Genomic DNA, 22,095 nt, shown 5'->3' with positions numbered 1-22,095 from the left:
CACACACACACACACACACAGACAATCATATGTACACATATACACACAGTCTTGTAGGTTCTGTTATTATAATCATAAATTTTTTTACAGGGGTGAAAGAGGGCAAACTCATCAATTCTTTGGCAGAATGAGTCAAATGATACACATGAAGCACACTTTAACAAAAGAAACTAATTAAAAGGACTTTAGTATTTGTTTCCTATTGCTAATGTAACAAATTGCCACAGACTGGGTATCTGATAACAATAGAAATTTATTTTCTCACAATTCTGGATGGCGGAAATCCAAAATCCATATCACTAGACCAAAATGAAAGTATTGGTAGGGCTGTGCTCCCTCCAGAGGCTCTCAGGAACAATCCTTTTCTTGCCTCTTCCAGCATCTGTTGGCAGCTAGCATTACTTGGCTTGTGGCTGTATTATGCCAATCTCTGCCTCTGTAGTCACACTGCCTTCTCCTCTTCTGGGTGTCTTCTCTTCTGTATAAAATATTCCTCTGCATCTATCTTAAAAAGACATTTGGGATTGCATTTAGAGCCCTCACTTCTAATCCAGGATAATCTCCCCGTCTCAATTTCATTAATTTAATCCAACTGAAAACAATTCTATTTTGCCATATAAGGTAACATCCACAAGTTCTAAAAATTAAGAGATGAATATCTTCTGAGGGGCAACTTTCAGCCTACCACAATATTCATCACTATATATTTCAATACAGGGAAAAATTATAATCATATCAAATGGCCAACAATATAAACTGGTTCTATCATATCACAGTCACAGGATAGAATGCTAAGTGACCATTATAGTTAGTTTTAATGGAAACAATGAGATTTTTTCCCATCAAACTACATAAAAATTAAAAATATAAGGAATAGCCAGCATTTGCAAAGACATGGGAAATTAGACATTGTAATACATTGTTGGCAGGAATATACATTACAACATTTAGAAGACTTGAAATAAATAGTAAAATATATACTGTTTTGGCTTTTGGGTAAAAGTTTTAGGTATAGGACGTTTCATGAAGATATACTCCCTTCTCAAGTACAAATTGTATAGAGAAGGTTGATTTTATAACTAGTTTTGTGGCAGTAAAAATGGGAAAGAAGCATAATGACTTGCAGGAACAAATGAAAAACTAAGAAATCATTAATAAGAAATTAGATTTGTACTTGAAATTGAAAGACAGTATGATGTATTAAGTGAAAAATCTAGAAAGATAGACTAGATATATTGTTAACCTAATAATCAAGGCACACAATATTTTCTATAAGGAAGGAGGAGAGAAGACATAGGGGACTTATGCTTCTGTTGTTGTTGTAATTAATTTACAACAAACATTTACTAATTACTTTTGTAGCCAGAAAGAAGTGATGAAGTTAAAAGCCTGAAAATATGGGGAATGTTGTGAGGTAGGTTGGTTCTCACTCTCCTGAAGACAGTTTCTTTGTCTACAAAATGAAAAACCTCATAGCATTTTCCTGAAGATGCAATGATATCATGTGTTGGTTAGAGCCATGCTCAATACATATTTAACCCCAAGATGTTAATGAAGTTGTGGTAAAATATTTTTGATATTGTTCAGTTATAAACACTTTATTTTTTATTAAATTTATTGTGATGACATCGGTTAATAAAATTATATAGGTTTCAAGTGTACAGTTCTATAATACATCATCTATATATTGCATTGTGTCTTTACCACCCAAAGTCTAATCTCCTATCACCATATATTTGACCCCCTTTACCTTCTTCTACCTCCCCCCACCTCCTGAGCCTCTGTTAACCACTAAACTGTTTTCTGTGTCTATGAATGTTTGTTTGTTTGTCTTGCTCATTTGTCTATTTAATTCTGCTCTAATTTTTATTATTTCCTTCTTTGTGCTGACTTTGGGCTTCATTTGTTCTTTTTCTAGTTCTTTAAGATGTAATGTTGGGTTGTTTATTTGGGATTTTTCTTGTTTCTTGAGATAGGCCTGTAAATGATACAAATTTCCCTCTTATTACCACTTTGCCTGCATCTCCCAAATTTTGATATGTTGATTTTCATACTCATTTGTTTCTATAACTCTTTTTATCTCTCCTTTTATGTCTCCTTTGACCCAGTAGTTTTTTAGTAGCCTGTTGTTTAATCACAACATTTGTGTTTTTTCCCACTTTCTTTTTTTGGTTGATCTCCAATTTCAAAGCACTGTGGTCGAAGAATATGCTTGGTATGATTTCAATCTTCTTAAATTTGTTGAGGCTAGTTTTGTGACCGAACATATGGTCTATCCTTGAGAATGTTCCATGTGCACTAGAGAAGAATGTATAGTCTGGTGTTCTGGGATGAAAGGCTCTCTAAATGTTGATTATGTCCATTTGATTTAATGTGTCATTTAAGGATGGTATTTCCTTACTACATTTCTGTTTGGATGATCTATCCATAGCTGTTAATGGGGTATTTAGGTCCCCTACAATAATTGTGTTTTTGTCAGTTTCTCCCTTTAGTTCCATTAGTAGTTGCTTTATATATTTTGGTGACTCCTGATTGGGAGCATATATATTGATAAATGTTATGTCTTCTTGTATTGTCCCCTTTATCATTATGAAAGTTCCATCTTTCTTTCCTGTTACTTTTTTCATCTTGAAGTCTATTTCTTCAGAAATACGTACAGGATACACCCGCTTTTCTCTGGGTGCCATTTGCTTGGAGTGATCATTTTCTACATTTTCACTTTGAGTCTATATTTGTCCTTGTAGCTAAGATGTGTCTTTTGGAGGCAGCATATGGTTGGGTTTTGGTTTGAGATCCAATCTGTTACTCTGCGCCTTTCTATTGGTGAATCCATTTATATTTAGGGTGGTTATTGGTATATAAGGATTTCCTGTATTCATTTTATCTTTTGTTTTCTGGTCGCTTGGCCCCTCCATTGTTTCTTAACGCTTGTATTTCTATTAATTTAGTTTCATGGTATTCTATGATTTTTCCCACTGTTTCCTTTTTTATGTTATGTGTCTCAGTGGTGGATTTTTTTTATGTGGTTACCATTAGGTTTATGTAAAAGAAAGTTTCATATATACAGTAATCTTTTTTCCTCAGCATGCTTATCTCTATTCCCTTTGCAGATTCAGAACTTCACTCTCTCTCTTTTTATGTTTTTGTTGTCACAAATTATCCCTATTTATGCTGTGAGTGGATTTCTGAGTTGTAGTAGCAAATTGTTTTTTTTCTCCTCTTTTTTATATTTTTATTTTCTTTAACCTGTATGTTATGTTTAAGTGTATAGTACCCTATTCTATGTAGGGGTTGCCATTTCCTGTTTCTGTCTGTCTGTTAGTCATCTTGCTCATGCTTTTGTATCCTTTTGTCTTCTTGTTTCAGGTCGAATAGCCTCCTTCAGTATTTCCTGTAATGCAGGCCTTGTGGTGGAAAATTCCCCCAGCTTCCGTATGTCTGGAAAGGTTTTTATTCCTCCTTTATATTGAGAGGATAACTTTGCTGGATGTATTATTCTTAGCTGGTCATTTATCTCTTTCAACAGTTTGAATATTTAATTACATTCACTCCTGGCTTGTAGAGTTTCTGCTGAAAAGTCTGATGATAATCTAATGGGCTTTCATTTGTAGGTTACTGTTTTCTTTTATCTGGGTGCCTTCAGAATTCTTTGTCATTAATTTTTAACAGCTTCAATATAATGTGCCTTGGAGAAGGCTTGTTAGGCTCGAGGAAATTAGGTGTTCTGTTTGCTTCTTGGATTTGAGAATCCAGTTCTTTCCATAGGTTTGGGAAGTTCTCATCAACTATTTGTTTGAATAAACTCTCTGTGCCCTTCTCCCTCTCTTCTCCTTCTGGTATACCCATTATTCTTATGTTGCTCTTTCGGATGGAGTCAAATAGTTCTTATAGAATTTTTTTCATTTCTTTTAACTCTCAGGTCTCTCTCTTCTTCCATCTGCATCATTTCCAAATTTCTATCTTCGATATCACTAATTGTTTCCTCCATCTGGTCAGTGCTACTTCCTAAGCTGGTTATTTCGTTCTTCATCTCTTTTATTGAGTTCTTCAGCTCCTGAATTTCTATTTGGTTCTTTCTTAAAATTTCACTATTTTTGGTAAAAGATTCATTTTGTCCATTGATTTTATTTCTGATTTCATTAAACTGCCTATCTGAGTTTTCTTGCATCTTGTTGAGTTTATTCAGAACTGCAATCTTGAATTCTTTGTCATTTAAGTGACATATTTCTATTTCTTTAAGTGCATTTTCTGGAGATCTTTCTTTCTTTCTTTCTTTCTTCCTTTCTTTCTTTCTTTCTTTCTTTCTTTCTGAGCTGCCTTGTTACCTCGGTTATGCATGGCAATTGATGGATTTCTCTTTCTGGGCATCTAAAGGAGTGGATTCTGCACCAGGTTGATATAAAGAGGTCTTTCTTTTGCTTTCCCATAGGTGGCACTGGAGTGTTTTATTTTCTCTTATGCTGCTGTTCTGGCTTCTCCTATGATGGGATGTTTCCTGGGAGGTGGGATTCTCCTCTGTGATCAGTTTGCCTCAGTCTCAGTGCACTGTCCATGTGGGAGGATGTGGTGGACGATGGGGTTCTGAGCCTCTAAAACCCCAATACTGCCCCTGCAGCCCGATGCAGGGCTTGTGTGTCTCAGCACTTCTGGGTATCCCTGCAAGGATCAGCCAGGAAAGGTGGGGGTGGGATGGGCTGGGAGAGGAGGCAGGTATGTTTGTGGCTCTGAGCAATGGAGACTTCCAGCCCACAACTGTCTTGTCCCTACAGCTCCTTCCCTGTCACCAGAATTACCCGCACTGTGCGTCTGCCACTCTGGGACTGTCTCTCCGGTTCTCAGGGCTGTAGATATTCTGCTCTTTAATCTAACACTGCTACAATGTATTCTGGGGCCAGCTTGTAAGTAACACTTGGGAGGGTGGGGGGAAGCTGCCAGGCTCCATGCCTTTGTTTTCTGCCTGGAAGTGAGGGCTGAAACCTCAGTTCTCACCCTTCTGTATTTGGTCTTTGCCCTGAGGTCTCTGCCCAGATCACTGAGTTCAGCCATATTATATGCTGATCTCTCAGGCAGGATTGTGGGCCACCGAAGTGCACCTGCGGTCTCAATCCTTCCCTCTCCCAAGACCACAGTGAGTTCCATGGTCTGTCTTGTGGCCAGTGTCTCTGTACTTCCCCCTTCCCTTCTCCCTGGTTCACCCCAATCTGCCCACCTTCAGATGTTTTAATGTGTTTATCTCTCAGACGTGTTTGTGTGTTGTGTAGGGTATCCTTTGTTAAATTATAGCTGTTCAATTTGTGGTATCTTCCCGGGGAGATTTCAAAAAGCAGCCCTCATGACACCATGTTTCTGATGTTCCTTAGTTATTTTCAATACAAATAGATTAAACTTTCCAATCAAAAGACAAAAAATAGCAAAAGGAATTTTTAAAAAACATGATCCAACTATATGCTGTCTATAAGAGACTCATTTTAGATGCAAAGTTACAAATAGTTTGAAAGTGAAAGAATAGAACACAGATATTTCATGTAAATAGTTATCAAAAGAGAGCTGGCTATATTAATACCAAACAACATAGGCTTTAAGTGCAAAAATTGTTACCAGACACAATGAAGACATTATATGTTGATAAAAGTTTCAATTCAACAAAAATATGTAACATAGGGCCGGCTGAGTGGCTCAGTTGGTTAAGAGCTTGCTCAAGAGTTTGCGCTCTGAGCAACAGTGGTTTGATGCCCAGCCCGAGCTGAGCAGCCGCTGAGCTGCCAACAGGTGGCAGGATGGCTCAGCTTAAAAAAAATGTAACAAATATAAGCACCTTACAACAGAGCCCTAGAATACATGAAAAAAATTAACCAAATTGAAAGTGGAAATAGACAGTTCTATAATAATAGTTGCAAACTTAAATACCCCAGTTTGAATAACAGAACTAGAAATAAAATCAACACAATAGGAAATAGAGGAATTAAACAATATCATAAACAAACTAGATGTAACACATATGTGTAAAATAGTGTGCTCAACAACAGAATGCACATTCTTCTCAAGTACACATGGAACATTCTCCAGCATAGATAGAAGTTAGGCCACCAAAAGTCTCGTAAATTTTAAAATACTGATATTATAGGAAGTATCTTCTTTGTCCATAGTGCAATAAAACTAGGAATAAATAACAGAAGGTAAACTGGAAATATCACAAACATGTAAAAATTAAACAACACATTCTAAAACAACAAATAGGTGAAAGATGAAATCACAAGGGAAGTTAGAAAATACTTTGAGAGGAATGAAAATAAAAACACATAATACCAACATTTATGGAATACAGCAGTAGCAGTTTTCAGAGGAAAAATTATATCTGTACATGTCTACATTTAGGAAGAAAGATCTTAAGTCAAAAATCTAATTTTACACCCAAAGGTGTTAGAAAAAGAAGAGCAAACCAAACCAAAAGCTAAGAGAAGGAAGGAAATAATAAATATTGGAACAGAGATAAAAGAAATAGAAAATAGAAAAGCAACAGAGAGTTTAAATGAAACCAAAAGTTAGTTCTTTGAAAAGATTAATAAAATTGACAAACTTTAGCTAGACTTCCCCCAGAAAAGAGAAGAAACTCAAATCCTCAAATGACAAATTAAAATGGAACATTATTAGTGACATTACAGAAATATAAAGGAATACAAAAGATTAATATGAACAATTGTATACCAATTAGATAACCTAAATGAAATGGACAACTTCTTAGAACAGCGGTTCTCAACCTTCCTAATGCCGTGACCCCTTAATACAGTTCCTCATGTTGTGGTGACCCCAACCATAAAATTATTTTTGTTGCTACTCTAGAACTGTAATTTTGCTACTGTTATGAATCGTAATGTAAATATCTTTTTGTTTTCCGATGGTCTTAGGCGACCCCTGTGAAAGGGTCATTCGACCCCCAAAGGGGTTGCTACCCACAGGTTGACAACGCTGTCCTAGAAACACAAAAAGTACCCAAACTAACTCTAGAATAAATATAAAATCTGATGAGACATAATAGGTAAAGAGATTGAAACAATTATCAAAAACCCACTAACAAAGAAAAGTCCAGGACCAGATGGCTTCACTGGTGAATTGTACCAAATATTTTGAAAGGAATTAGCACAACTACATCAGGCAGTATTCAAAAAAAATTTAATGGAATACTTATGCATTGTAAATTTTAAAACTTCATATTTTCCTGGTGCCCAAACATCCCCATGAACAGCCTACATGCATCCTACCCAGGTGACCAGGTGCACCAGTGTGATAAGTCTGCCCCCTGCCACAAGTTTCTTTCTCTTTTTGTCCTTCCCTGACTGTGACCTAGTGACATTCAAACACATCAATGAAATTCCCTAATACTTTTTGCTTTTGTGTCCCATCCTGACCCCCAATAAACGAATTTGCCCATTGAAACTCAGGCTCTTTCTCTGCTCAACAGCTTAGTTGAGCTTGCTTCCTTAGTGCTCCCTCCATGTGGCCCTTTGTGACATGCAGTGACTCTGTCTCTCTAGGATCTGTGAGTATAATAAATTTTGTTTTCTTGTGATTCTCCTGTGTTCCCTCTTGTGGCCACATCTAACTGACCATATCATAACTGACCAAAACAACTTCCTAACTCATTCTATGAGTGCAGTATTAAGCTGATAACAAGGTCAAAGATACCACAATAATACTACACATAAAGATCCCTCATTAATATATATGCAAAACCCTCAAAAACATCTTTGAAACTAAATCCAGAAACATATTAAAAGATTTAAAACCATGAACTACGTGATTTATACCAGGAATACAAGCTTGGTTCAATATACAAAAATCAATCAGGGGGAGTGAAGTCCAGAAGACAGCAGAATAGGAGGTCCCAGTTCATATCTCCCCACCCAGAAACACCAATTTAGCTACTATCAATGGAGTAAAATACCCCCATAAGAGTTCCTGAATCCAGATGGGAGGTTAAAACAATCTAGTGGAGCACAGAAACAAGCAAACAGAAAAATACACATTGAAAAGGGTAAGAAGAAAAGTTTCACTTTAACTGGATTACTCCTTCCCCAAGCCAGCACAATGCAGTGCTGAGAGAGACTTCTTGACACAAGTTGTATGATGGGGGAAAGAGAACAAAATGAGCATCTGACATCCTTACCATTTCAGGGAACCACCCAAGAGCCTCACTTTTGTAGCACCTCACCCAGAACATAGAGTGAGTCAGCATTGCTAGATCACCTGGGGATAGCTAAGAACAAAGAAAAGAGGTGGGGACTCTTAACAACCAGCACACAGATCTCAACAGATGGCCCACAGTCCACCGTAGTGGGCCCACCTGTGGCCTATAGCAAAGTGCCCATCTGCACAAGGACCCCCAGCAATGGACACACCCACCTTCAGGCTCCAGCACTGAGTCCTCCTGCCCATGGACCTCATCAGCTGGCTCACACAGAATTTCTGACCAGGCTAACTGGTTAAGGCCTTTCCCTGCCAAAGCCTGTATGTAAATATTACAAGTGACTACTTCTTAAAAATGCAAAAACAGAAATGCAGGGATCATGAAGGATCAGAGAATACAACACTTCTAAATGAACAAAATCAAGCTCTAGTAACTGACCCTAAAGAAATGGAGATCTACCAACTGCTCGACAAAGAATTCAAAATAACCATCTTAAAGAAGCTTAGTGAGCTACAAGGGAACACAGATAAGACAATAAAAGGGAATCAGGAAAATAATACATGAACAAAATGAGCAGGTCAATAAAGAGAAACCTTAAAAAAGAAGCAAACAGAAATCCTTGACTTCCAGTAAAGATGTATGATATGGTCAGTAAGTAAACTCGGGTCACTAACTCCTACGATCACAACAAAATTACACTAAATCCCAGAAGAAAAATCATTCAGAACCACCTGAAGACTAGCTGAACAGTACTATAACTAAGGATATAAAGAAGATGCCATGTCGAGAATGGTAGGACAGATGGGGATGTAGAATGGGCAGGTCTCACAATCACAGTCTAGCAAGTCTCCACACCAGGCTCTCCAATCTGAGGCACCAGCACCGGTAAGAACATTCCCCATAACATCTGGTTGTGAAAACCAGAGGGGATTGCATGTGAGAAAGACAAAGGGCTGCAAGAGACAGAGAAATGCAGTCTTTTTTTTTTTTAAGCTGAGCCATCCTGCCACCTATTGGCAGCTCAGCGGCAGCTCAGCTCAGGCCAGGCATTGAAGCACTGTTGCTCAGAGCTCAAATTCTTGAACGAGCTCTTAACCAAATGAGCCACTTGGCTGGCCCCCGAGAAATGCTACTCTTAAAGGGCCAGTGCACAGACTCATTCACTTACAAACTCACTCGCTCCAAGGTCCTGAACAGGCAGGTGTAGCAGCTCAAAAAGTACCCAAGACACATGAGGAGGAACTAAATTGACTAACTTCAGGGTGAGGGCTGGAGGCGTGGAGGTCAGGGCAACTCTCTCTGGGGAAAGAATTGCTGGCAGGCACCATTTTTCCTTTGCTGAGCTCTCCTCCCACCCAGCTGTCCCAGCACAGGTGGGCACCAAATCTGTGCTCTCCATTAAACTGGCTAACATATTTTGCCCCACTCTGGTGATTCCCTGAGACCCCGCCCCACCCAATTAATTCGCCTGGCCCAAGACTCTTCCAGCAGCTTCTCCACAGAAGCAAGCTGCCTTGACACATTCTGTGGACTTGATCAAAATCTTTCAAAGGTCCACAAACCCCAAACAGCAGCTAGCGTTGGCATGCCTTGTAGTTCTTGCAAAATAGTCCCAAGCCAAGCACAAGTGGTGATAGCCTTTAACTTGCACTGTAGCTTCCATCAGGTGGCCCCAAGCCTGGCATAAGCAGTTGCCAGTCGTGGCCTGGAATGTAGCTTCAACTAAGTGGCCACAAGCCTGGCACAAGTTAGCACTGGCCTTATTTCACATCATGGTGGCCAACAAAGGGTGCCAAGCCTGGCACTAGTGGTGGCTGGCCTCAGTTCACAGCAGATTCTCTCAAGCTACTCTACGTCCAGCACAAGCAGGAACCAACCACAGATCACTTTGTAGCTCCCAGAAAGCTGACCCAAGCCCAGAACAAGCAACAACTGATCTTGGCCTGCACTGGAACCCCTCCCAAGAAGCTCCAGAACCAACACACCTAGTGGCCAGCTCCAGACCACACCAGATCACCACTGAAACAGCTCCAACAATGACATACCCAAAGGGAGGACTTGACTGGCACCAGAACCCTGCTAAAGCAACTCCTGCTCCATGAGGTCAGTCTCCATACAATAGTTTCTCCACTGTAGTTATGGCCAGCCCTTACAGTCAGTCAGCTTGAGAGTCAACCCCAGCCACTGGCATACCAACAGCAATCAAGGCCCAACTACTAGAGGAGGGCACACACAACACACAGGGGACATCTCTGGAGCACCTAGATCAGATGACAAGGGAGACTGCACCACTGGGCCTCAAAGGACACCTAATAGATAAGACAATTCTATCAAGGCTGGAATCCATAGCAGAACTAACTAACATAGAAACAAATGCAGGGAGCCAGCCAAAATGAGAAAACATATTTAAAAAAAAAACAGGACAAAACTCCAGAAAAAAGAACTAAATGAAATGGAGACAAGCAATCTACTAGATACAGAGTTTGTAACACTTGTTATAAGGGTGCTCAATGAACTTAGGAAGAATAGATGAACTCAGTGAGAATTTCAACAATGAGATGGAAAACACAAAAAAACCCCCAAAAAAACAGTCATAATTGAAGAAGACAATACCTGAAATGAAGAATACACTAGAGGAAATCAACAGCAGATTACACAAAGGAGAGAATCGAATCAACAAGCTGGAAGACAAGGAAGCAGACAAAACAAAAATCAAAATAGCAAAAAGAAATTAAAAATGAGGATAGTTTAAGGGACCTCTGGGGGAATATCAAGTGTACCAACATTTACATCATAGTGGTACCAGAAGGAGAAGACAGAGAGTAAGGAATTGAAAACCTATTTGAAGACATCATGATGGAAAATTTCCCTAACCTGATGAAGGAAATAGACATACAAGTCCAGTAACTACAGAGTCCCAAACAAGATGAACCCAATAAGGCTCACACAAACACACATCATAATTAAAATGTCAAAACATAAAGACAAAGAGATGATCTTAAAAGTAGCAAGAGAAAAGCAGTTATATACAAGGGAGCTCTCATTAGACTATCAGCTGATTTCTCAACAGAAACTTTGCAGACCAGAAGGGAATGGCATAAAATATTCAAAGTGAATAAAGACAAAGGCCTACAACCAAGGTTACGCTATCCAGCAAGGCTAGCATTCAGAATCGAAAAAAAGATAAAGTGTCCCAGACAAGAAAAAACTAAAAGAGTTAATCACCACTAAACCAGCACTACAAGAAATGTTAAAGGGATTTCTATAAGTAGAAAATATAAAAAATATGAATAAGAAAATATACGAAAGAAAAAAATTCTCACTGATGAATGCAAACACAGGAAAAGCCATAGATTAACAAACTACAAAGCTAGTACAAAGACAAAAATAGGAAGATCATGTGCAATTACAATAAATTAAGTGATATACACAAACACACACAAAAGTTAAAAAAAATGACAAAAACATAAACATGGAAAGGGTGAGTAAAAATTGTACTAATTTTATAATGTGTCCAAACTTAAGAAACTGTCAACTTAAAATAGCCTGCTATAATCATAGCTTGGTATAGTAAGCACATAGTAACCACAAACCAAAAATCTGTAAGAGATTTACAAGAAATAAGAGAAAAGAAACCAAATAAAACACTATAAAAAGTCATCAACATACAAGAGAAAAGAGCAAAGCAATAGGGAAGGAACAGAGAACTACAAAAACAATCAGAAAACAATTAATAAAACGGCAATAACTATATACCTACCAATACTTACTTTAAATGTAAATGGACTAAATGCTCCAATTAAAAGATATAGGGTGACTGAATGAATAAAAAAACAACCAACTTTTAAATATGCTGCCTAGAGGAGACACACCTCAGTTTGAAAAACACATATAGACTGAAAGTAAAAAGATGTTAAAAGATATTTCATGCAAATGGAAATGAAAAAAGAGCCGGGGTAGCAATCCTTAGATAAAATAGACTTTAAAACAGACAAATAGACAAAGAAGAGCATTTCATAATGATAAATGGGTGAATCCAAGAAGCGGATATAACATTTGTAAAAATCTACACACCTAAGGTAGAAGTAACTAAATATATAAAGCAAATAGTGACAGACAAAAAGGGAGAGATCAAGAGTAACAAAATAATAGTAGGGGACTTTAATGCCCCATTGACATCAATGGATAAATCATCCAGACAGAAAATCAACAAGGAAAAAGTGGCCTTAAATGGTATGCTAGACCAGATGGACTTAGTTGACAATTTTTAGTATAGTTTACCCCAAAGCAGCAGAATGTACATTTTTTTTCATGTGCTCATGAAACTTTTTCCAGGATAGACCACATGTTAGGTCACAAAACAAGTCTCAATAAATTTAAGAAGATTGAAATCATATCAAGCATCTCCTCCAATCACAATGGTATGAAACTAGAAATCAATTATAAGAAGAAAACTAAAAAACACCGAAGATGTGGTACATACACACAATGGGATATTACTCTACCATAAAAAAAAGATATCTTGCCATTTGCAGCAACATGGATAGACCTAGACGATATTATGCTAAGTGAAATAAGTCAGACAAAGAAAGACGAATACCACATGACTTCACTTATATGTGGAATCTAAGAATCAAAATAAATAAAAGAACAAAACAGAAACAAACTCATATTGGGTAGTCAGAAAAGTCATGACTTATTTTTTCTGTTTTTCATTGCAAAAATGCGTCATGACTTTTCCAATAACCCAATAGATACACAAAACAAATTGATAGTTGCCAGGTGGGAGGAGGGTTGTGGGCAAGGTGAAAATGTGAAGGGATTAAGAAGTACAAATTGCCAGTTATAAAAACTAATGCAGATGTAAATTACAGCATGAGGAATATAGTCAATAATGTAATAACTATGGTGTCATATGGGTACTAGATTTATTGGGGTGATCACTTTGTAAGTTATATTAATGTCTGGTGTATGTTGTACACCTAAAACTAATGTAGCATTGCAAATTAAAAAAAATAATTGTGAACTGAAGAATACAATGATTGATCTAAAAAGTCCAACACAGAACTTCAACATCAGGTTTGATCAAGCAGAATATAGAAACAACAAGCTCAAGATTAGTCATTAATAATTACCCAGTCAGAGGAATAACAAAAACAACAAAAATAATGAAAAGGATGAAGAAAGCCTAATGGGACTTATGAGACAAAATATAGTGAACCAATATGTGCATTATGGGGATCCCAGAAGGAGAAAAGAGAAAGAGAAAGGATGAAAGCAACTTATTTTAAGACATAATGGCTGAAAATACACCAAATCTGGGAAGGGAAATGGACATCTAGATTCATGAAATATAAAGGAACTCAAATAGTTTGAATGTAAAGAGGTCGACACTGAGACACATTATAATTAAACTGTCAAGAATCAAAGATGAATAAATAATTTTGAAACCAGTAAGAGAAAAGTGACTCAGCACATACATAGCAAACCTTATAAGACTGTAAGTGCATTTCTGAGAAGAAACTTGTAGGTTAGCAGAGAATGGGATGATGTAGTCAAAGTATTGAAAAATAATTAAAGCCAGTCAAGAACTCTATATCGGCAAATGTGTCTTTTAAAAATGGAGATATAAAGAACTTCCTAGACAAAAGCTGATAGAGCTCACCACCACCAAACCTACCATATAGGACATACTAAAAAGAGTTCTTTAAGTTGAAACAAAATTACCCCAAAGAGCAACACAGAAACATATGAAAGTGTAAGTCTCACTGGCAAAGGTAAATGAATAGGAAAAATAAGAATAAAGTACAACTATAATGGTGGTATGTAAAACACTTTTAAACCTAGTATAAATGTTAAAAAACAAAAATACAAAGAATAACTAAATCCATAAAATTTGTTAATGGATACATAATATAAAAAGATAAATTGTGACATTAATAACAAAGTGGCAGGGAAAATAAAAGTGTAGCATTTTTATATGAGATGGAAGGGTTTCTTTTAGCTTAAAATAGACTGGTACAACTATAAGAAGTATTATGCAAGCCTCATAGTAACCACAAGGAAAAAAAACTATAACAGATGCAAAAATATAAAGGAAAATTCTCAAAGTATATCACTTCAAAAAAAAATCATCAAATCACAGTGGAAGACCACAAATGAATGAGGAAAAGAACAACAAAATAGACCAAAAACAGTGAATGAAATGGCAATAGTAATTCCTTACCTATCAATAATTGCTTTAAATATAAATGGATCAAACTCACCAATCAAAAGTAGAGTTGCCCAATGGATAAACAGACCAACTATAATTGTCTACGAGTTGTCTACTACAGACTCCCTTTTAGATTTAAGAACATACCAAGACTGAAAGTGAAAGGAGTGAAAGAGATAATTCATATAAATGGTACCCAAATGAGAGCACAGGTAGAAATACTTATAAAAGACAAAATAGACTTGAAGTAAAAAACTGCCACAGGAGACAAAGAAGGTAATTGCATAATAACAAAAGGGTGAATTCAATGGGAATATATAACAATGATAAATATATATATACACACATCAAAGCACAGAATTATACAAAGTAATCATTAACAGACTGAAGGAGGAAATAGACAACAATACAATAACAGTAGGAGACTTCAACACCTCATTTTCTATAATGGATAGATCATCCAGACTGATAATAAGAATAGCTGACTTAAAGAACACTGTTTACCACATGAACCTAAGAGACATATCCAGTACATTCTACCTAACAGCAGCAGAATACATGTTATTTTCAATAACACATGGAACATTTTCCAGGATAGATCACATGCTAGGTATTTAAAAAGTATTAAATAACTTAAGAAATTGAACTAATTCTGAGATTCCTTTCTAATTGCAATGGAATGAAACTAGAAATCAATAACAAAAGGAATATGTGAAAATGTACAGAAACATGTAAATTAAACAATACAATGTTGAACAACCATTGGGTCAAAGAAGAAACCAAAATAAAAATCAGAAAATATTATGAGGCAAGTGTAAACTAAAACAAAACATATAAAAAGTTATGGGATTCAGCAAAACAAAGAAAAAAAACCCCAAAACGTATGGGATACTAAGAGGGAAGTAAAAAGAAAACAACAGAAATCCTAGAACTAAATACAATGACTGAATTGAAAATGAAATACAGAATTTCAACAACGGACTTGACCAAAGAGAAGAATTAATGAATGCAAAGCCATGTCATTTGAAATTATCCAGAGGTGAAAAAAAAGAAAAGAAGAAGGAAATAGAAAAAGAAAAAGAGAAGAAAGCATATGAGACTCAAGGGACCCCATATAGCAAACATTATATCTGGGATTGTGGGACCCTCAGGAGAAGAAAGAGAGAAAGGGACAGAAAGTTTATTTAAAGAAATAATGCCTGAAAACTCTGAAACATGGGGAGAGAAATACACTCAGATTCCCGAGGCCCAAGATTCCCTACATAGGTTGAACATGGAAGGAGCTACATATTATATACATTATCAAAAGTTAAATACAAAAATTTCTGAAAGCTCAAAACGAAAAGTGACTTGTTACATATAAGGGAGCCCCATAAGACTATAAGTGCATTTTGCAGCAGAAACTTTGCAGGCCAAGAGAGAATAGAAAGATATATTCAAAATACTGAAGGAAAAATGTCTACCAACAATATTATACCCAGTAAAGCTGTCCTTCAAATATGAAGGAAAGATAAACTTTCCCAAACAAAAGATGAGGGAGTTAGTCAGCATTAGACATGCCTTACAAGAAATATTAAAGGGAGTTCTTCAAGCTGAAAAGAAAGGACACCAGTTAACAATGTCCTAATTGTTGAAGGGACATATAAAGTCAAAGTCAGATTCTCTAATATTGTAATGGTAGTGTATAAGCCACTTTCAACTATAGTTTAAAAGTTTAAAAAAACAAACATATATAAGATAGCAAGAGAAAAAGAAAGGAATAAAGGAACTACAAAAAGGCAGAAAACAATTAACAAAATGACAATAGTAAGTCTTTACCTATCAATTTTACTTTAAATGTAAATGGATTGAATTCTCCAATCAAAAGACATAGAGTGGTCTCCCTAATAAGTCCAGTGCCCATCTGGCACACTATATAATCTTTACAACATTATTGATTATATTCCCCAAACTGTATTTCATATCCCCGTGGCTACATTGTGACTACTAATTTGTACTTTCTAATCCTTTACCTTCTCCCCCATCTCCTCCCCTCTCCCATCTAGCAACCATTAGTTCCCCCCCCCCATATTTCTAAGTCTATTTTCATTTTGTTTGTTTGTTTATTCTGTTCTTTAGATTCCACATATAAGTGAGATCATATGGTACTGCACTTATTAGGGAGACCACTTCATAGAATGTGTAGATGCCTGACCACTGTGCTATACACCTGAAGCTGAAGTTGAATAATATGGAATGTCAACTATAATTTTACACACACACACACACACACACACACACACAGTGCCAAAAAATGTATACACATTTTAAGAAAGGAAAAATTATTAATATTGTAATACTCTATACCAATAACAAAAGATGAATACAAGTCATGTTTGACTTCTGCAATTACAAGAGGTGCTCAAAGTGGTTACCATCAGTGTTCAGACACTTCTGATTATGGCGAACTACTGCTTGAGCAACATTGACCAAAGTGTCCACTTGTATATAATTTTTGGCATCCCAGGATGTATGTATGTATGTGTATGTGTGTGTGTATAGTGTATAATATATTAATATATATATATATATATATATATATATATATATATATATATATATATATATCCCCCATGGGATGTAGAGTACAGCATAGGGAATATAGTCACTGGAATTGTAACAGATATATATGATGTCAGAGGGGTAGTAGATTGAGGGGTTATCACTTTGTGAGGGGTGTAAATGTCTAACTATTACATTGTTTTGTACACCTGAAACTAATAATAAAAATTTAAAAAAACATAGAGTGGCTGAATGGATTAAAATGTTTTTTTAAAAGATGCCATCATTATATGATGCCTATGAGACACTCACTTTAGCTTTAAGGACATACATATGCTATAAGTGAATGGATGGAAAAGATATTCCAAGGAAATGGCATCCAAAAAGAATAGGGGTGGCTACACATGTATCAGATAAAATAGACTAAGTTACAAATGTTCACGAGAGACGAATAAGATTATTATATACTGACAAAGAGGTCAATTAATAAAGAAGATGTAAGAGTTGTAAATATTTATGCACCTAATATCATCGCACCTAAATATATAAAGCAAATGCTAACAGAACTGAAAGGAGAAATAAAGAGCACTACAATAACCATAGGCGACATTAATACCCCATTCTTAACAATGAATATATCATCCAGGCAGAAAGTCTATTAAAAATATTTAGACAATACTATAAGCAAATCGACCTAACATACATATACAGAGCATTCTATCCAACAGCAGCAGAACACACATTCTTCTCAAGTATACATTGAACATTCTCCAGGACAGATCATATGTTAGGCCACAAAACAAGTCTTAAATTCAAAATGACTGAAATCACACCAATAATCTTTTTCTACTACCATGGTTTGAAACTAGAAATAATAACAGGAGGATAACTGGAAATATGTGGGAATTAACACACTCCTGAACAATGAATGCATAAAAGAAGAAATCAAAATATATCTTGACACCATTGAAAATGGAAACACCACATACCAAAACTTATGGGAGGCAGCTAAAGTATTTCTAAGAGAAATGTTTATAGCTACAAATGCCTATTTTAAGGGGGAAAAAAAGATCTCAAATAAACAACCTAACATTATACCTCACAGAACTAGAAGAAAGATGAACTAAGCCCAAAATTACATGAAAGATGTAAATAATAAAGAATAGAGCAGAAATATATGAAATAAAGAAGAGCAAAATAGAAAATATCAGCAAAACTAAGAATTGGTTTTTTAAAAGATGAACACTATTAACAAACCTTTAGCTAGCTAGACTAACCAAGAAAGAGAGAGAGGACTCAAATAAATAAAATTATAAATGAAAGAGGAGATATTACAACTGATACTATGGAAATACAAAGGATCATAAGAGACTTCTATGAATAATTATATGCGAACAAATTGGATAACCTAGAAGAGATGTGTACTTCCTACCAACGTACAACTTACTAAGACTGAATCATGAAGAAATAGAAAATCTGAACAGACCAATAATGAATAAGGAGATTAAATCAGTAATGAAACACCTCTCAACAAATAAAAGCCCAGTACCAGATGTTTTCACTGGTGAATTCAATCAAATATTTAAAAAAGAATTAATGCCAATCCTTCTCAAAAAATTGAAGAGAGGGAACACTACCAAACTCATTTTATGAGGCCAGTATCACCCTCATTCCAAAGCCAGAGAATGACACTACAAGAAAAAAAATTATAGGCCAATATCCCTGATGAATATACATGCAAACATTCTCAGCAAAATACTAGTAAACTGAATTCAACAGCACATTAAAAGGATCATACATCATGAACAATGGATTTATCTCTAAGAGCAAGACAAGGTTGTCCACTGTCACTACTCCTATTCCATATAGTACTGGAAGTCCTAGAGAGATGAATTAGGCAAGAAAAAGAAATAAAAGCATCCAAATTGGAAAGAAATAAGTAAAACTCTCTGTGTTTGCACACAATGAACTTATGTTTAGAAAACCTAAAGATTCAACAACAACAAAAAAACTGTTGAAATGAATTCAGTGAAGTTTCAGCATACACAATCAACACAGAAAAATCAGTTGTGTTTCTATACACTAACAACAAACTATTTGAAAGAAAACAATCCCAATTACGATAGCATCAATAACAAAATTCTTAGGAATAAATTTAAGGAGGTGAAAAATCTGTACTTGAAAACTGTAAGACATTGATAAAAGAAGTTGAAGAAACAAATAAATGGAACTATATCCTGTGTTCTTTGATAGAATAATAAAATGTCCATAATACTCAAATGTTAAAATGTCCATAATACCCAAAATGATCTATAGATTCCATGCAATCCCTATTAAAATTCAAATGGAATTTTTATCAGAAATAGAAAAAAAATCCTAAAATTTGTATGTAACCACAGACAGCTCCTAATAGCCAAAGCAACCTTGAAAAAGAAGACCAAAACTGGAGGCATCATACTTTCTGATTTCAAACTTTATTCCAAAGCTATGTAATCAAAACACTATGGTAAAACAAAAAGACACAGCAATGGAATAGAATCTAGAGCCCAGAAGTAAACCTACACATACAGTGAATATTTGACAAGAAAGCCAAGACTATTCAATGGGGAAAAGATAGTCTCTTCAACAAACTGTAGTGCAAAAACTGGATATTCACACACAAAAGAATGAAATTGGACTCCTATCTTACTCCACTCAAAAAAATTGACTTGAAATGAATTAAAGACTTAAATGTTATATCTGAAACCATAAAACTCTGAGAAGAAAACATAGTTTGGAAAAAGCTCCTTGACAGTGGTCGTTTTTTTATATATGACACCAAAATGACAAGGAACAAAGGCAAAGATGAACAAGTAGGACTACATCAAACTAAAAAGTTTCTGCACAGCAAAAGAAACAATCAACCAAATGAAAAGGCACCCTACAGAATGGGAGGAATGTAATAAGGAAATTATACAACTGAATAGTAAAAATAATAATAATAATCCAATTAAAAGATGGCAAAGGACCTGAATAGACAGTTTTCCACAGAAGAGATACCAATGGTCAACAGGTCCATGAAAAGATAATCAGCATCACTAATCATCAGGAAAATGCAAGTCAAAACCACAATGAGATATCACTTCACACCTATTAGAATGGCTATTATGAAAAAAACAAGAGAGAACACATGTTGACAAGAATGTGAAGAAAATGGAACTAAATATTACGCACTCTTAGTGGGAATATAAATTGGAACAGCTACTATGGAAAAAAATATGGAGGTTTTTAAAAAAATTAAAAATACTATCAAATGATCCAGCAATCCCACTTCTGGGTATATACTGAAAGGAAATGAAATCACTGTCTCAAAGAGATATCTGCACTCCCATGTTCATTGCAGCATTATTCACAATAGCCAAGACAAAGGAACTGCCTAAGTATACATTGACAGATGAATGGATAAAGAAAATGTGGTGAATCTACATGTAATGGAATATTATTCAGCCACGAGAAAGAAGGAAATCTGCCATTTGAGATAACATGGATGGACCTTGATGGCACTATACCAATTGAAATAAATCAGACAGAGAAGGAAAAATACTGTATGTTTTCACTTACATGTGGAATCTAAAAAGATTGATCTCCTAGAAACAGAGAGTAGATTGATGATTGCCAGGTACGTGGGGGAAATGGGGAAATGTAGGTCAAAGGGTACAAAATTTCAGTTATAAGATGAGTTAGTCCTAGGGATCTAATGTACAGCTTGGTGACTGTGGTTAACAATAGTGTATTGCAAATTGAAATTTGTTAAGAGAGTAGACCTTAAATGTTCTTACCACACACACAAAAAGGTAACTATGTGAGGTCTGTGTGTTAACTAACCTTATTATGGGAATCATTTCACTATATATATATACCAAATCGTCACACTGTATACTTTAAACATATACAATGTTTTTTTGTAAATTATATCTCAATAAAAGTAGAAACATTTTTGAAAGATTTAAAATAAGGGTAATATCTTACAACTTTGTAACAAAATTTTACATGTTTAAATTTATATGAACCTGTGGATGGTGTTTAGGTTCCCTGCAACACTATTTCACTTTTCTCCATGAATCTAAAGTGTCACCCTAATATAAATGTATATATATATATATATATATATATATATATATATATATAGGCTCTCTATTTGTGTTCCATTTATCTTTACCTGTGTCCAGTTCTACTCTGTTTTATAAATTATATGTTGATAATTTTTTTTAATTATTGGGGGGCAAATACTTTCCAGCTTCCAAATTATTTTTCTTCCAAAATTCTCTGGAATATTCACAGGCTTGTGTGTATACAGAAATCTATGAAAATTTCTTGGACTGCTAAGGACTTCTAAACCAAGAACCTCTAAAAGGCAAATGGAGGAAAACTTACAAATACTCTGCTCACAAAAAGAAATTCCAACTGGCTAAAAACATCTGAAAATAAGTTTAAACTCATTAATAATATCAAGAGAACAATGAAATACCATGTTCACCAATTCCAATAGTAAAATACTTTAAAATTATGCTGCTAGGGTCATAGACACAAAAACTGTATCTATCAGGATTATCACATTTCTAACACAAACTATCCAGCCTACAGCCCCATCACCCCAAAAGAAGTCCTTGCTTGAGTAAATGATCACTGGGTCATGAATAGACACCTGAAGGTGAGTTCATGGAGTTGGTGAAAAGGATCAGGAGTTTCACTGTGAAGGGGGTAGGTGGTCTTCTAGAAAATATTTGAAGAATGGATAGGCCTTTGACAGAGATTAGAGAGGGCTGGGGAATGACTGGTGGGAAAGGTTGAGTGAGTGAGAAAGTGGATCCCTCCAGGTGCAAGAAACCGTGTGAATAAGATGTGCTGCAGATAATGACTGTGAAAAGCCCATTTTTATCTGTCATAGGTTATGTAATGTGTATGTGCTGCCCTAAAAAGCATTAGGTAAAAATGTTTTAAAGATAAGTTCTAAGGTATCTTTAAGGTACAGATGTCCTCTATGTTATACAAATTCTTCCTGAGACTAGACAAAGGACAAATGGTACCCAAACTTATTTAATGAGGATCCTAGATCCTTGAAACTATAATGAGAAAACTAGAGCATAAAACAATAAAATTACAAATATATGGTGAT

At 35.6% G+C, this 22,095-nt stretch overlaps 1 long non-coding RNA gene across 1 annotated transcript; it reads right to left on the bottom strand.

The window, feature by feature from the left end:
- Positions 1 to 235: 235 nt before the first annotated feature.
- On the bottom strand, positions 236 to 12,001 carry LOC109377470 (uncharacterized). Its single transcript, XR_002122878.1, has 2 exons — positions 11,956 to 12,001; positions 236 to 505 (listed from the first exon to the last, which is right to left on the bottom strand). It is a non-coding gene; the product is annotated as an uncharacterized LOC109377470 (long non-coding RNA).
- Positions 12,002 to 22,095: the final 10,094 nt, after the last annotated feature.

Source organism: Hipposideros armiger, unplaced genomic scaffold, assembly GCF_001890085.2.
Source record: "Hipposideros armiger isolate ML-2016 unplaced genomic scaffold, ASM189008v1 scaffold_1414, whole genome shotgun sequence".
Classification (NCBI taxonomy): Eukaryota; Metazoa; Chordata; class Mammalia; order Chiroptera; family Hipposideridae; genus Hipposideros; species Hipposideros armiger.
The sequence above is the reverse complement of the archived record's forward strand: the minus strand, read 5'-3'. Positions and strand labels throughout refer to the sequence as shown.